General features: G+C 35.5%; 1 protein-coding gene across 11 annotated transcripts in view; it reads left to right on the top strand.

Annotated features, from left to right (window-relative positions):
- The first annotated feature begins 970 nt into the window (after window positions 1-970).
- The window catches only part of LOC129247165 (synaptotagmin 1), a 151,005-nt gene continuing 137,626 nt past the window's right edge, over window positions 971-14,349 (top strand). For 7 of the 11 annotated variants that reach the window (XM_054886139.1, XM_054886143.1, XM_054886138.1 and 4 more), the window contains exons 1-3: window positions 971-1,017; window positions 1,721-2,013; window positions 2,624-3,260. The gene's annotated coding sequence lies outside the window, so the exon portion shown is untranslated. The remainder of the gene's footprint in view (window positions 1,018-1,720; window positions 2,014-2,623; window positions 3,261-14,349) is intronic. The other 4 variants (XM_054886140.1, XM_054886142.1, XM_054886144.1 and 1 more) reach the window with 4 other exon arrangements.

Raw genomic sequence — 14,349 nt, forward strand, 5'->3', positions numbered from 1 at the left:
TAATTGTCAAATAAGTGAGATTAGGTTAGGTTAGCCTGGTTGGCAATAAGCCACGCATAGGCCGTTTGGTGCCTAGCGATACCAGATGGAGAATAATTATCAAATAAATATAATATAATTTTGTGAATCAAATTAATCATTTCTTATTTATGTTTTTTAATTAAATACTTAAAAAATAACTTACACTTATATTTGTAAAATATTTGCTTTTTTCGTTTAGTAAAAATACGCGCTGAAAACTTGACCACTTCTCACATATATCAATTTCCAAAATGTTTTAGATTTAGCGCGAAAGTAATTAAGTTGGCAACTCTGCTTTAAAAGATTCGCTCAGATTTTATTAACGGGTTTTCACACTCTTTTTCTGCCAGTCTTTTCAAAGCGAGCTCAATAAAAGTAACTCCAGCGATTAAACAGTGTGAAGAGCGCGCATTCGGCAGTGAGCGCAAATATTAAAGAGTAAAAGCCATAAGAGTACCGAAATGTTGCCTTTGTCAACAGAACAGCACGATAACGGAATTTTCAAAATAGGGCAGGTTTGCCATTGTAAATTTGTTTTCTTTAGACATCCAATAATTAAGCAACCCTAAAATGTCATCAATCAGTTGCAGGAAGGTCAAAGATAAATTAAATTGAATGTAAATTTTTTTATTTTTAAACTCTGAATTTTGTTAATTATTATAATTGTAATACTTATTTTAAAAGTTATATTATTTTAGCTACATGAAAACAAAAATTGTTACTTTACTTATGGGAACTCCAGTCAAACCTTAATTCCCACTCGCGGTCTTTAGAGCTTTCAAAGCTTCACCAGTGTTTCATACAGCTTGCGCACATGCTTGTCTGTCATTCGGGCTTTTGGGTAAAAAATCGATTTTCTATCGCCTGTCACACTCCAACCAATGTGGAAATGCTCGCCGGTGTGGGCTTTCCATGGGATTTTCTATACTGTAATACCTCAAAACGCGAATGAGCATCGACCGTGAACGTTGACGAGGAATAATTGCAGCGCTGAAGGTGAACACATATATCTATAGAGAGAAAAACCTTATATTTTTATTAAAAAATTACACAAAATCCATCATAGAGGTGGCAAAGTATTTTTGTTTTTTAAGTGATTTGGTGAAAATTCGGAATTTACACAACATCAAAACTAAAAAGGTTTTCGCATAGCGGCCTGAAAAGAGACTTTTCGCAACCAACCTATATTGGTCGTTTCGAAGGGAAAAGAAACCTCTGTGACTATTTGAAGTGTAGGAGTGCGGGCGAGAAAGAAAATTGGTTGGCTACATATATAGTATTATGTGACTGAATTTAAGGTCAAAATGCCAAGAAAAAGTGTAAAACTGTAACTGCTAACAAATTTAGATTTCAGAAGATAAATTATTTTAAGCAAACTTACAACAACAGCAAAAAATTAAACAAAAAAAAACGAACTCAAGATTAAAACTCGGTCAACGGGTCTCGCAAATAGCAAATATTCAACGAAATATGAAATTATTGATTTTCTGTCGTGGCAGCATTGAACTAAAAAAAAACAAACAAGCGTGAAACTTTCAGAAATTTCTCATTTCGAACTACTACGAATTCATTTTACGTGCTGATATAAAGAAATTTCTGCTCACTTTTTGTGGCACGCAAAATTTCTTCATATCAATCGTTGGGTAATCGTAAGCTCAAACATGTTTCTGGTCTTTCTTCCCCCAAAATCCCCTTGAAGAATAATCGAACACAGTTCACTTGAGCAAAGCTACTTAATGAAAATGTCGTCGCAGTCGAGGAAACAAAGCAACATAGCTCAAATAGCGTAAACAACAGCAACCAGGACGTAAAATACTTAAATAATTTTCGGATTTAGAGAATTAATTCTATAGTAGCAACGGTGCAGGAAATGCACTAGCAGTCAGCGTTGAAGAATAAAGTAAAATATTTAAGCAGCACAAAAGTAGTTCAAAAACTATAAAGGCAACACTCCAGCCAAATTAAATCGGTCCATCACCATTGCCTATCATTGTAAGAAAAAATCTCTATCCCGAAAGTCGCCCCAACGTCGCTAAGCTCATAGCTTTAAACACACTTACACACACATATATACGCGAGTAGTTAGCGAGTGTGAGGAGGAGAGAGCGATCAGCATTGACACTCCGATTTAAGTGCACACAATACTTGTAGAGAAGTGTCATTTAAATAGTATTTTGCGATTCTTTTATTCCATTTTGCTTTCATCTCTCACTCTCTCTTTCTCTTTTCCATCCACTTACATGCTCAATCACTGCATACGTTTATTCGCCTAAAAGTTGATTTCGACTCTGTGTACTTAGCTTATTGTGCCATCAAGACAAAAACTAATACACCCACAAAACTCATTTAGCACACATACCCACTGGGCCATACGCCATTAGCTGTTTGAACATACAAACAAACACATAGCAGTGGGACATATGCACACACCCATCCACACTTATATTTATAATTATCTGATACACGCACTCCCACATCGCACACGCGCATTCGCATACAGACAGCTCCAAGAAATTTTTCTCTTGTCAATAACACTAATATCAATACACATTTTGTTTGCCTTCAACATCATCCACCGCTTCGTACTCTCACGTGTTCTCAGCGCCAACGGTATCATCATCAGTACTACAGGCAGCCTCGTATTGAGAGCATAGCCAAAGTTAACCAGCAAACAAACAACTTACAAGCCAACGACGACGAATTGACCAACTAACCGAACCAACGAAAACGCATCGTCAGCACCATAGTAGTCATAGGCTACAAGCCCCCGCTTTACACTGCACTTGCTCTTCGCTCTTATGCGATACCAACCAACACACTGATGCGGGCCAGTTCGTTCGAATTGTTCGTATTGATTTAAGGCTGTTGGCAAAGTGAAAATTACAAATAAAAACCAAGCGAATGTACATGCGTACGTACACACATACATACATACATATATATATATGTATAAAGTTATAATTTTTAATATAATGTTACAATAAATACAAAAACAAAATTGAATACCAATGCAGTAGAAAAGTGCGCATAACAAATCCAAGTCGAGCCAACGTTAAAAAAATTTGCTCTCGTGAATTGAGAGTTAAAAGCAACAATAACAAACAAGCAGTCATCAGCTGTCCTCGAGACACATTATTGTAGTGAAGAGACGTAATTCGGTACTAGAAATAAAAAATTTAACGACGCGACTTTCGCTGTCATTCTGCTGATATTCAACGGAACCACTAAATAAATCAAAGGTGAGTGAAACGCAGTAAAGGGGGAAAAATTATATTAATGTGTAAGATAACTATAACCACTAACCTCAGTGGGGTGGTCTCTACATACATACGATGGTGATATGAAATCAAAAGCCTGAGGAAGTACTTAAGTTTAGGTCCGCGATCAAAGGTCCACAGTGCACTACGGTGCACTAGAAACTAACTAAGTCTGACACATTTGTTCATATTTACGCCAAAATTTAGGGTAACCAATTTTTGAGTTGATTTGATTTTGTATGAATGTCGACCAAGCTTTTTACACAGTATTCTCGACAAAACATAAACTGAGAGATTCTTTACACTGGTGAAGTTCGCTCATTTAGAACTGCAGCATTTACGATTGTGATATTTTTGGTATCTCGGCAGTTATGTTGCCTCACTGATATCTGCGAGTATTTGGTTCACCCATATCCACTAAAGCAGACGAAAATTTTATGGTGACACAATTATTAGGGCTCACAATTGCAACAAGCACTCTTAAAGTTCAGACCACTAGCATAGAATTGGTTGGTATTTTAATATTTAATTAATAATTTCCAATTTGTAAAATTCACGAGTAAAAAAATTGCATGGTGATATTTTTGCATTTCTAAATCATTAAATACTCATTGTTGTATTTGTATTTAATTGCACGAATTGTATGCCTTCAGATATACCTGGTGTATAAGATGTAGAACACTTGTTTTTTTGCACGGTATTGAGTTAACAGTGATTTAAAATTGTTATCCTGCTCCAATTGTAGGCAAGGCTAGAAAATTGCAAAGAAAGTGCTCATCTGTTTCTTCCTCTTCCTGATCTCTACAACTTCTAATTTTTTGTTTGTTTTGCAATTCGCTTCAGTTTTGTAATACAGTTTGACAGTGTAAAGGAATTTATGAAAACCAAGAAAATTTCGCGCTGGTAAGTTTGCCGGATTATCCGCGTTTAAAACCATAAAAATCTTACCTCCTCAGGCGTCACCATCTATCTGATGTTGTACTCTACCAATGAGGTTCGAAACTTTATCCTTATCCTTTAACCTTATATCAGGAACAAATAGTCTCCACTCTTATGCAAGCTTAAGATGAGTACTGAGAGGTTGTTTTGTGCCTTTTGAGCTAAATGAATCTGCTATACTGAACTTTTTGCCATATACTTAACCCTATTTCGATAGCACAAAAAATTCCAAAAAAATATTCACTCAATTTTAAGTTATACGAGTATGGCAACAGATATGCTGCTCATCCATGATTCAATGATGAAAGGTTTGCTCAGTAAGCAGCTTTCTTGGTCTCTCTTGCCAAATCGGCTCCCTTAGCAAGACACTGGGTTGCTAGCTCTAGAAATTTTGAGTAAAAGTGGGAGAATAATTGGATAGTCCCGACGCGATCAATAACATTGCACACTTTATTATAAAAAAGTTAGGATTGACGGAACTTGTTTCCGATAAGCCCACCTTCCCATGGATGGATGAAGTGTCCAGAGGAGGCTTAGCAAACCACAGTACCAGCATGCAAAAGCTTCTCATAAAAAACCATCCACCGGAATCGGCTTAAAACTGTAGGTCCTTCCATTTGTGGAACGCGCGCTACCGCAGAACTCTACGTGCCAATTATTTATTTATTTTTAACAAAATAGTTTCATATTGGCGAAACTACGCAACTTCGCGATCGGTTTTAAATTTAAAAATTAATTCACAAAATAAAATCATGGATTAAGTGAAATAATTTCTTGTTTTAATATTAGACTTGGCAATTTCCGCTAATACCATAAATTCTATTTGTACCATTATTTACATTCAAATATTAATTAAAATTAATTTTTTAAATCATTCGCAGTTTCTTTCCATTTAAGTAAGAAAATACTTTTTTGCTACCATTTTTACCAAAAAAGATTTAATATTTTCCACTTTATTCACCTTCTTAAATACAACCTTTTGTAAGGAAGTGTCAAAAATCGAATGTTACCAGTGAGCACACCTTTAATAAATGACTGCCCATCCAAAAAATTCCAAATCAGCTGCCACTAAAGCGAGAGTTCAAATAAATTGGAAAAAAATCAAACCGCTTTTGAACATTTAAGCAGTGTTGAACACAAACACAAGCTCAAATTGAACTGAGTAGTATCCCATATTTCAGAAATATTAAAAATTGAATTTCTGACACATTGTCCAAATTTCTGTCACGAATTTTTGCGTTTTTTATTGCAAATATTTTCTTACAAAGAAGAAAAGCGGCTTAATAAATATTTATTATTCTAACTCATCCAGTGCCTATAAAAGTGTAAAGAATATTTCTTTTAAATTAGGATGAAATTTAAGGAATCTGTTTTGAAATGTAATTAACTGATGTTATTCAAAAAATGGTATTTTGAAAAATATACCATTTAAGTCTTAAAACACCGTGCGTTAAAAATTAATTTTTTTTTATTCAGGACAAAATTCACATGCACGCAAAACTATAGATCTTATATTGGGTTGGCAACTAAGTAACTGCGAATTGCACTCATAGATGGCTTCAGTTGAATTTTTCGATTATTTGATAGTTAGCAATTCAGTCGTTAATCAGTAAAAAAATTGTTTAAACGGTTGCTTAGTTTTCGTTTGGCGTTCATTGAAAAATAGAAAATCAAAAGGAACATTTTCGTCATATTTTTCTTTTTTATTTCCGCAAAGGGAAAACCGCATCGCAATCTCATAAAAAGTTATGCGCAGTTTTTGGTGACGAAGCCTTAAAAGAACGACAGTGTCAAATTTCGTTCTGGTGATTTTTTACTCAAAGATGAAAAACGTTCTGGTCGTCCAGTGGAAGTTGATGACGCCCTACTCAAAGCAATAATCGATTCCGATCGTCACAGTACAATATGTGAGATTGCATACATAACTTCTGCTCAAATACGAACGAGACGTTATCAATAAAACGGTCCGCGGATGACATATGGCAAAAATAAATTTTTTGTTTTTTGGTAGGACTGTTATAAGCTTACATGGCAAATTTCAGCGTGATATCTCACGTAGTTTGTTTTCTGTGCTACTGTAAACAAGTCAAGCTCGAGTATGTGCTTCGAATTCGCTTTTATGAATTTAATTGTCTCAAAATGTTTTCCACGGAGCGGCAACTTGAGCTTGGGAAACAGGAAAAAGTCACATGGAGCCATATCAGGCGAATACGGTGCTTGCGGAACGATATTAACATTATTTTTGTTCAAATAATCGCAAGCAAGACGTGATGTGTGAGCTGGTGCATTATCGTGATGCAAGAACCATGACTTGTTGTCCCACAATTCCTTCCTTTTAAGACGAATGTTCTCGCGCAAACGCTTTAAAACGTCTAAATAATATTCAACGTTAACCGATCGGTCTTGCGGAAGGAACTCCGAGTGCACCACACCTTCGTAATCGAAAAAAACAGTCAGCATAACCTTAATTTTTGAGCGACTTTGGCGTGGTATTTTTGGGTTGATGTACGGCCTTCTTTGAACGATTTGTACCACTGGAAAACACGTGCACGCGATAGAGCAGAGTCCCCATATGTTGTCTGCAACATTTTTAAGGCGTCTGAAGCCGAAATTTTGTTGGAATAACAAAATTTCAAACAAATTCTTTGTTCAACTTGAATTTCCATCGTTAAATTCGAAGAACTCACTCGAGCTTGACTTGTTGGCAGTAGCACAGAAAACAAACTATGTGACATATCACGCTGAAATTTGCCATGTAAGCTTATAGCAGTCCTACCAAAAAACAAAAAATTTATATTTGCCATATGTCATCCGCGGACCGTTTTATTGATAACGTCTCGTTCATATTTGAGTAGAAGGTAGATGCATTGAAAATCACTTAAAACAACTTGGCTATGTTCAAAAATATGGCGAAAGGCCATTGATCGGAATGGGCAACACATTACAGAATAAAGTTGCTTAGAGCTATGAAAAAATTGTCTTGGATTTTCTAAAAAAAATCCGGGAATACTTAGTTGCCAAGCCAATAGTTGCATACTCGGTTTTCCAATTTCACTTCAATTTATTTTTTTAAAGAACTTTAAAATTTCAAAAATTAGATTTTCAACAAAAAATTTGTTTTATACTATGATATTAATACGTATATCAAACCAAAGAAGGTATATGCAACTATTAACAAAAGTCGATTTACTCTTCGTCAAGACCCATATACATTATTTCATAGCAAGAAAGTTCAACTACTTTTTTTAGTTTTTATAATACAGCAAAAACAACGAAGTTGAAAAGTAGTAACTTTATATATGTATGTCCTCTTTCCTCTTGATACTCATATTAATATTATAGAGAAATATGAGTATTAAAAACAAAATTTTCAAAATTTAGTTCATTGAAATAATCGGTTTTCCAATAACAGGTGTTATTTAGATTAGATTAGATATGATAAACGGTTTTCTTACGGCCGCAATTGGATAGTGTTGATCTGGACAACGTCTACTTTCAACAAGACAACGCTACGTGCCACACAAGCTACGAAACCATTGATATTTTACGGGAATAACAGCTTTTATTGGAAAATCCTTTAAAACATTGCGCCATCTGGCTCGGTTAGCTGCTTGCTGGCGGTGAAACCGAGCGCTGCCAGGTTATGCCTCACTTGGTCTCCCCAAAGTAGATTAGGTCTTCCTCTTCCTCATTGTCCACCCGAGTGTTCCTGAGTGTATAGCTCATACAGTTCGCTATTCCATCGGATACGGAACTCATTCTCGCCTATGCGAAGAGAACCAAAGACTTTTCGGAGAACGCTCTCAGTGCTCTCTCCTCAGAGAGAGAGTGCTCTCCAAACACTTATTTTCAACAAATAATGGGATATCAATCAAAATTTACCGTTTTACTTTGCTCTAATTAACCCATTTTGGATATGTGCAATTATGCTAAAAAAACAAGTAAATGTAAAGAATACAATTGACACTGATATGAAAATGCTCTGAGTAGGATTTTCTCCAAACTGAAAACTTAAGTAGCGACCGTCGTAAAAGTTCCCAGAATATATTCGGAAAATTCAAAATATAAGTTGATTCCTCAAAAGTAACATTATCGCCTTCAAAGTACTCCATATTAACTGCATTTGGTCCAGCTCCCACATTTCTGGAACTCTATTTTAGGTATAGCCACCTTCAATCTTTCCATTACTTCCTATCGGCTGTTAAAACGTCTTTCCCTTAGTGTTTTTTTTAACTCGATGAAACAGCAAAAAAATGTCAGGGAGCCATATCAGGCGAATTCCATGGCCCTTGGATGATACTCGTTTCGTTTGTGATAAAACAATGATTTCACTATGCGAGGGTGCGTTATCAGGGTGCAAAATCCACGAGTTGTTGTCCCCCAAACCCCTTCCTTTTCCAAATAATAAATCTTATTAACTGTCTGACCTTCTGGCAAGAATTCATTGTACACCACGAATATTCAATAATCTGTAATCCATAAAGACGTGAGTATCGAATTCTGGTTTGACTCAAAACAACGACGTTTGTTTGGTCTTGGCTCATTTGGCGCTCTCCACTCATTCGTCTGATTTCTAGATTGCGTGTCGTACTCATAAATATACGTCTCGTCTCCAGTAATGATGCGTTTGATCAATGGATTCGGTCGGATGCGGTCTTTGGGAATATCAACGAGATTCCTTTTTTGCATAAACTATAGGTATTTTGAGACCAACTTTGGAGCAATTCGGCGCAAACTCAAATCATTAACTGCAATTTTGAGTTGATCAAACAACTTTTCTTTCACTTTATTGATGTTTTCAGCAGTTTTCGTTGTTGTCGGCTCGCCACTACGCTCGTCATCCTTGATGAACTCACGATCTCTTCCGAGGCGTTAATGCTACTCGTGAATGCCTGTCGGGTGCTTTCTTTCGAGTTTCATTACCGATAGAGTTATCCAACATTTCTAAGGTTTTAACACCATTGAATCCAAACCAAAATTAAATACAAACTCATTGTTGCAAATTCAAATCCATTCTGAAAACTGCAAAAAATCCAAAGCATGTGCAGAGTTAGATTTACTCAAGACAGCGTAACTTTTACAAATATCAAGAAATGGAGATAATTTTCTTTAGATCAAGGATCTTGGACCATAACAATTATTGCTAAAGAAGCTTAAACTGCCTAGAACCGCAGAGTAGTCCCTCCAAGGAAATCTGAATCGGAAAGCTTTCGCATGAAAAGTACTGAAAGGATTTTGTCTCTTACTCCGCTACATAGCACCTGCAGAAATAGACGGTGGTGTGGGCAATGGTCCAGTGCCTCGTTAGTACTCCTATGATGAATTACATATACTTTTTTGAGAGCCTTAGTAGGCTTTGCGTACTTACATATTTCTTCAGTTACAGGCCAAAGTACCCTAATACGCAAAACTGTTGCCGGTAGCTGTTTTAATATTATTTCTAAAGTTATGAATAAAATAATTCTTATATTTTTTTTTATGTCCATATATAGCTTAGAAATAACACATTACATATCATTGAAGCCGATTAGGGAGTAGAAGTTGCAAACAAGAAGTAGAGAATTTCTTTCGTAGGATAGGTGGTATATCTCATGGGAAACTTCGTGCTTATATGGCGACACATATTTGATTATTTTTTTTTTTTTAATATACCTTTTATAAACCCACTGTATCTATGGTTTTGAAACAAATTGAAACATTGTACTACAAAATATTTTTTTTTGTTCAAATTAACGAGGCTCCGGTAATGGATTCTGGTGGTGAGGGCAAAAAGAAAATTCAAATATATAAAATGTGTACGGTAACTTATATTGAAATTTTACGAAATAATTTTTTCAATACATACTAAGCAAATTACCACCTAAACACATTTTTTGTTTTGATTTATTTCTCACATTTAAAAAAAATCGAACTTAGATGTATTCATTTTTTTTACGGCAAATATCTGTGAATTTTATGGCAAATATTTTTGGGGTACATTTTAACGGTAGATGTTGTCATACCTATTCCGCTTTTATAAAAGAAAAGAAATAGGCACTTTTATTCAGGATTAAAATGTTCCACAAAAATGTTTAAAATGTAAGGACTACATAATTTCCTATATCGAAATCCATTAATAATGTGCAAATGGACTGTGAAAACTTTTTTTTTGTTGGGTTCTGTGGTATAATCAACATATAATTTTAAATATAACCATTATTTTTTACATACCCTATGATCAAAAAGTACAGGGAATGTTTAATTTAAACGAACCGCGCACGTGGGAACCGGTCCATATTTTTTTCTTATGTTGGTAGGACTGTAAGACACACAAATGTCACTTTTTAGCGCCATCGTGTCTGCTTGGCCGGCCGGAAATGTGGGCCAGCAATTCATGGATTTTGGATGATGATAACGCGCCATCGCACCGAGCCCTAATTGTGCTGGATTATTTGACCAAACACCAAGTAAATACCATCGTGCAAGCATCGTATTGACCTGATATGGCCCCGTGCGACTTCTTCTTGTTTCCCAAGTTGAAGTTACCACTTCATGGAAAGTTATTTCAGTCGATCGAGGAGATCAAAGAGAATGCGACGAAAGAGCTGAGGGCCATCCCTTCGTCGGCCTACCACGGGTGCATGGACGACTGGGTTAAACATTGGCACATGTGTCTTGCTTCAGACGGGTCATATTTTGAAGGAGATAAAATAAATTTGCCTTAAATTTAACTCTGTTTTATTTTATTTAAATATTCCCGGTACTTTCGGATCATAGGGTACATAGTTTGCCTCTCCTCCGAAAGAAGATTTTTTCCGAATAGAAATATTTTTGAAAATTTGGAGACGTTTTCCGGGGAACAGCCACTACGAGTATGAGCAAAATATTAGTCATGCACAACTCAACTCGGCTATAGTCGACCGCTGGTATTTATGCCACGGTACTTGTATCGGGTGTTTTTAGCTGCACCTTAGCTAACCTATCGATATCGATAACTAATGACTTAACAGCTGAAAATGTGTGTTGACATTTCTCTTCAGAAAAATTTGGCAAATCATCTCCCTCTGGCGGCATCATCGGTCCGGTCTATCAAAATGAGAAAGGAAATGCTCTTACGGTGAATAGGGAGTACCATCAAGCCATGCTAACTGAATTTTGGTATCCAAAAATTAATCAGCTACACATCGACCATATTTGGTTACAATATTTATTAATCAAGCCATATTCAAGCCACCAACGATGCCATACGGCTAGAGTTATTAGAAAAAGTAGTCAAAAATTCGATTGATTGAATGGACTAAGGGACTCGTAGACGAAAAAATTCATTCAAAGAGAATTCTGCTTTGTACTTTCACTTTAAGTGTTCAAGCTTTTAATAAAAAACAGTTACATACACATAATTTGTATTATACAAGGTGGCGCAAAATTAAGCGTTCATTTGTTTTTGAACCATTTTTTCACTACATTAAAATTGATTAACTTTTTGCTAATTAAAAAAAATGATTTTGTGTAATGGAAACATTTATTTTGACTTTATTGTTTGTATGCTGCATCTGTCCAGTTCAAATATGATTGACGTATGACGCCATTTGCAAAAATTATGAATCTGTAATTAATTTTGCGCCACCTTGTATAGCATTTAAAGCTAATTGCAAATGAGGATTGTAGAAACTACTCTTTCAATATAAAATTAGTTAGTTGTAGTCGTGAAGTAATAACTGCCTTAATGGGCACCATGCACGAGTGTTCATCGTTTATCAATTTCTTCTATCTACATCATACTGACACATCCTGTTTCCATTTTTCTTTCTTTTTTTCATTATCACTATATCCACTAATTATTTATTACTCTGCCTAAATTTTTTATGTACCACAAACACAGACTCTCTATGTGCCAATAAAACACGGCACAAATAGAAATGAAAATGAAAACGAAATTTGAATACGCCAATTTAACGCCATGTTTGCATATTTTCTTCTTGAACATTGCGTCACAAACCACTTCAGAGGTGAACGATAGCATGGAAACGTGCCAAAACCTTTAAAAAATTTCCATTCGCCAACAAGCTATGTAGTAAAGTGTTGGTTTCTGTAATACAAACACACATACATGCGCATACATATGTATATACAGATACATGCGAGTATTTATAAATGTGTACGTGAATGTAAACATACTCACACGCGCCATCTTAAGCACACACATATACTTTTGTCGTAGCCTTCGCACACCAGTCTGTAATCCCCTTCATCTTTTCAATCAAAAGAATCGCTTCTTGTCTTAACAAAGGACACATAGCAGAAAGTTCACTTATAAAGTAGCGATGTCGACGAGCAGTGATGATAACATTAAGACGATACCAATGAGCAATGATGTGCACAAAATCACACTCACATTCGTATGTATACAAGCCACATACAAGCCAAATTAGAGGCCAAAAAGTGGGGTCGCACGCAATCCGCAGTATAGGCAACCGGGCAGCCAAGCTGGCGAGGAGCATTTTATACTTTTTCCTTTATCTACAACTACTATTTATGAGTTTGTAATTTTTTTTTTGTTAGCAATAAAAAGTGTAATGCATTTTCGTTCTTTGCCCGAGGCTGTAATTTGTTACCGAACGCCTGTGACCTGCCAGCTTACCAGCCCACCAAACGCGCTCGTGCAGCAAAGTAATCAATAGCATTAAAATATTTGTTTGTATATTTGCGTGTGACCCCATGTTGCTACTTTTATATACACTACATCAAATATTAATAAAAGCTTATACTATACATATAAATATATAAAAAACAACTATTTTCTCCACTCCTTACATTGCGAATTGCCTTTTGCCGTTAGCCCTTAAACCGATTTACCAACTAACTTTCATTCTTTATTTGCTACGCATACGACAAACAGTTTATCACGTCTCCCCTAACCATGCAGTTATTGTAGTATTTGCTTGAATGTGAAGAAATGTGTGCTTGGGTGTGTGTGTGTGTGTATGTCTGCTATAATTTTCTTTCATAAATCGCCTTGAGCAGTTCGAACGGCTGCGAAGAAGTGTAAGTTCTCTGCTAAACAAGCATCGTTGTGTGAGCATATCTCTCTATCGCATCTCTTTGCCTTTCTTTTCTCGCATCCACTCTCTTGTTCGCTCACCTCTGCGCTCTTTGCCTTTCTTAACAGATTTTAATCTCTCAGTGTGATTTGTTATCATTTAGTTGATTTCTGTTCGCTCTTGTTCCGCACGATTTTGAAAGGCACTGGCACGCTTGAGAGTATGTGCCTGTATGTGTGTGTGCGAATGGATGTATGTAAATGCTGAGCATTTATATTACGATTCTTTTCGTTTTCATTATTTGCGACAGAAATATAATATCCTTTTTCTGCGGAACCTACTTACGCTAGTGTAGTTGTTAATAAACGAACAGCAGTGTGATTTGAAACTCAATGAAATATATTTGTGTGTTTTATTTTAAATAATAAATATTTTCTAATTTTTATTCATTTAGTTTCCATCACTTTGCGCTCAGTATAGATAAAAGTGCCAAATAGCTGTTATTGCGAATCGTCTTTTTGAAATTATTATTCAAATTTAATGACCCAAAGTAATGATTTTACCTTCCTCTTCTTCATTTGCGCTTTTATAATTCATAACCAAAAATCAAGCACGAAAAATTAGAATGAATTAAAGACACCTGAAAATCCGTAATTGAATAGACTGCAATGCGGGCACTGCGAATTCACCCATTGGACTAAAATGAGGGACAATACAATAAGATCACCACATTTTGATAAATTTTTACTATTTGCTTTTTTTCTATTTTTTTTTTTTATTTTTTAGGAAAATATATAGTTTACAATATGACAAAGGCCGTATAACCCAAAGTTTCTAACTTTAAAAATTTATAAAAACTAGGCAACTTGTCATCAAAATGTTAAACACTTTGGTCAGAAGTTTTAGTAAAATTCTTGTTATGCAGTTTTATAGCCCATTCACTTTTTACAAACTGCAGATTTGAAGCTGCTAAAACTCCACAGTTTTTTTGAAAAGGTATTTTCGCTGAGGTATGTCACATTTTCTCCATGCAAGTATAACGAATGCACGACAAGTTTTTTTAGTGTATCGAAAATAGGCAACAGTGTCCGCGAAAAAAGTGTCAAAACTCC

This window comes from Anastrepha obliqua, chromosome 5 (assembly GCF_027943255.1).
Source record: "Anastrepha obliqua isolate idAnaObli1 chromosome 5, idAnaObli1_1.0, whole genome shotgun sequence".
Taxonomy (NCBI): Eukaryota; Metazoa; Arthropoda; class Insecta; order Diptera; family Tephritidae; genus Anastrepha; species Anastrepha obliqua.